This window comes from Pteropus alecto, unplaced genomic scaffold (genome assembly GCF_000325575.1).
Source record: "Pteropus alecto unplaced genomic scaffold, ASM32557v1 scaffold164, whole genome shotgun sequence".
NCBI classification, from domain to species: domain Eukaryota; kingdom Metazoa; phylum Chordata; class Mammalia; order Chiroptera; family Pteropodidae; genus Pteropus; species Pteropus alecto.
The window spans coordinates 16,095,732-16,099,420 of record NW_006439568.1 but is presented as its reverse complement, the minus strand read 5'-3'; positions in this window follow the sequence as shown (position 1 = coordinate 16,099,420).

Sequence of the window (3,689 nt, the reverse complement as noted above, 5' to 3'; positions counted from 1 at the left end):
TATAAATAAAATATTTTTTATTCTACCATGAAAAAGATAACTCTATAACTACTTAGAGGTCCAGATATAAATTTAGAATTGTAGGACTCCTCTAAGTTCCTCTCCAGAACGTGGAAGGCTGAGAAGAGCCATTCTCTGGCTTCTGGTCCTGCCTGTGACAATTCCCTGTGACTCCCAAGTCCAACTCTGTCTCCCAATGCAGGGACCCTTGCGCATATGTCCAGAACTCACATCAGAACTCTTTCCACACCTCCTATGATATCCCCCGGGCCTGCGGCACACATACCATCACCACTGCCAGCCTCCAGGTGAATAGACCGGAGGAAGAGGTAGTGGGCTTGGGTCCACCTAGGAAATCTAGGTGCTGTAGGCAGAGGTAGATGGGGCAATTTGCACGAGCCACGGGTGGGTACATCCCCTTTGCCCGACAAAGAGAGGAACAGCTGGAGTAGGGCTGGAGTGCGGACCTCTAAGCGTGGGGCTCATGGTAGGGTTCCTCTTTTGTCCAGGTTTCAGAGTAGTCAGTACTTGTGTGTGTGTGTTTGTGTATGATATGCACACACCCACTATAGTTAAGAAGAGTAATGGGCCTCTAAAGATTGCAGTACTCTACATAACAGAACTTTAAGGAGCAGCCCCCAATCTAAACGCTATTCAGAACATGCAGGCAGATGTCTCTTGCCTCATGTCATAAAATGGGCTCAGACACGCACATACACGCCATACAGCATGTCTGCGCTTTAAATCTTTCAGTGACTTCCCATTGCATTTCGACGAATGACAAAAAAAGTACAGGCAGTTTTTATTAGTCACAGTAACTATGTTCTACTGCGTCACCGGGAACAATGAATCAGTGAGTATGGGACCCTTTTCCCAGGCAGTACAGCGGCCTGGGTTCCTGTGAGCCTCTGGCCACATTTTCATCAACCGATCAGTATATAACCTAGTTGTATGTTTGATTCTGTTTAAAAACATCTTATTTTATATATACATAATATATTTAAAAACATATAACATATCATAGGTATTATCTAATATATTAAATACATTGAAAACATCTTATTTGTTATGTAGTTGATTCATTTACATTTAACTCACAGTCAACAACACTGTAATTCACACCAGAACAAAACTTATCTAACACTGTCTAAGATATATTTTCTCCACAAGGCACATCATAGCTTTTTTGCCTGTAAGAACACTAGACAGCACTTCAGCACTACAGTTGAGGCCGTTTTAAACAGAGAAATCATCAACAAAAATCACAAAAAGATGAAAAACATGGTACTAAATATACTGTGTAAAGGATCCTCATTTATAGAATGAGAGTTGAAACAACAGACGTCGCCTCATTCAGTCTTGGCTGGGATCATCCACGTCAGGCGACTCAAATCTTTTGCACCTCTGTGCAGATCCCATTATGACTCCAAAGCACTGTGAGTATCGATTTTGGAGTTGCATATAAATTTTAACTAGGGGGCAAGTCACAAACATTGAATCCATGAATAATGAGGATCATCTGCATTTATCATGATAAAGCCTAAAATCTTTCACCGGGAATTCACATCTCTCCGTGAACTGGCTACGTTTTGTTTTTCCAGCGTTAATCCCAACCTCCCCAGTTCTTGCCTCCTTGCTCTCCACTCCCCTGTCAGGCTGAAACAAGCTTTCCTCCCTACCCCCGCACAGCCACACTCTCTTCTCTCTCCAGATTCTGCTGACTCAGGCCAAGATTTACCAGAAATGTGAATGTCTCAGAAACTGCATGGAGCAGAAGAAAAAGGCTCTTCTCGATTTATGTATATATTGGGATAGTACAAACATGTAGAGGACTGCGCTTTAAATGACGTTATTGCTCTGATGAGTTGGCTATGCTGCACATAACTTGGATGTACACATTTGAGACATATAATTTATTATCTATGTGTGAAATATAAGCATATATATAAATAAGTGTATATATAAATATAAGTACATACATAAATATATATTCAATGTATGCAAAGCGTTTAGCCCGTCCAGCACCTGGTAAGTGCTGTGTATGATTCCTGTAGTCATTCTCGTCACCGCTGCCACTATTATGCTACAGGCAACACCTTTTTTCCCCCATCCGTCCACACCTCTTCCCTTTGGCAACCATCAGCTTGTTCTGTATATCTATGGGTCTGTTTCCGGTTTGTTTTGTTTTGTTTATTCATTTATTCTGTTTTTAGATTCACTTGAAAGTGAAATCATAAGGTATTTGTCTTTCTCTGTCTGACTTATTTCACTTAGCATAATACCCTCTAGGTTCATCCATGTCGCAAATGGCAAAAGTTTATTCTTTTTTATTGCTGAGTAATATTCCATTGTATATGTACCACATCATCTTTATTCACTCCTCTGTTGATGAATACCTAGGTTGCTATTGTAAGTAATCCTGCAATGAACTTAGGGGCGCATACGTCTTTTTAAATTAGAGTTTTTGTTTTCTTTGGATAAGTATTCAGAAGTAGAATTGCTAGATTGTATGGCAGCTCTATTTTTAATTTTTTGAGAGACCTCCAAACTTTTCCATAGCGGCTGCACTAATTTATAATCTCAACAGTGCATGAGGGTTCCCTTTTCTCCACTTCCTCACCAACGCTTGTTTGTTGATTTATTGATAATAGCCGTTTTGACAGGTGTGAGATGATATCTCATTATGGTTTTATTTTGCATTTCTCTGATTATTAGTGATGTAGAGCATCTTTTCATATGTCTGTTGGCCATCTGTGTGTCCTCTTTGGAGAAATGTCTAATCAGGTCTTCTGCCCATTTTTAAGTTGGACTGTTTGGGTTTTTCGTTGCTGTTGTTGTTTGGTGTTAAGCTGTATAAGTTCCTCATATATTTTGCATGTTAACCCCTTATTGAATGTATCATTTATGAATATCTTCTCCCAGTTAGTAGGTTGTCTTTTCATTTTGTTGATGGTTTCCATATTTTATATTTTTTAAGACTAGTTATAACTCCCCATTGTGTGAATCATTTTACAAGTTGAAGAAAACCAAAATTTAAAACAAAGAACCGGTAAGTGCTGTGTATGATTCCTGTAGCACTGTGAGTCCATACGTGTGTGTGTTCACAGTTTTAAGAAGAAATGCAGTCTGGCTTATACTTTCTTCAGTAGACTATTTGGATATAAAGTGTGTTCTTTCCTCATTCAGTCCCTATTGTCTTTAGCTTCTATTTTGGAATCTGCTGTCAGAAAATTGATTTCTAATTCCCTTCAAATAAAGATTTAGAAAACCAGATGTTAAGCTAGGAATTAATTTCAGTACAAAGAGCCTAAATAGAAAGATGGATTTTCCAAGTTTGCCAGGTCAAATAAAATCATTCAAATTTGTCTTCAGTAAATGCGCACATCATGGGCTGTGGGTGGCGAGGAAAGCACTACATTCGTCAGTCGACTCTGAGATGCCGTAGCAGGCCGCCCATGTTCCAAAAGTCCTTGGCTGACCCCAAATAAATACTTCATGGTCTGCCTTTACTCTGTATTTTTCTTTATTTGTTCCCCATCATTAGGAAACAAGATAGGGGATCTTCAAAGAGTGTCTGCCAACATGGTCTTATGGTATCTAAGTCAGTCCACTCTCCTCTTCTAGGTCCCAAAGACAGCCTAAAATAAAGGGCTCCAAAAGGCGAGAGCTTAAGCTCACTGCTTTTCAGC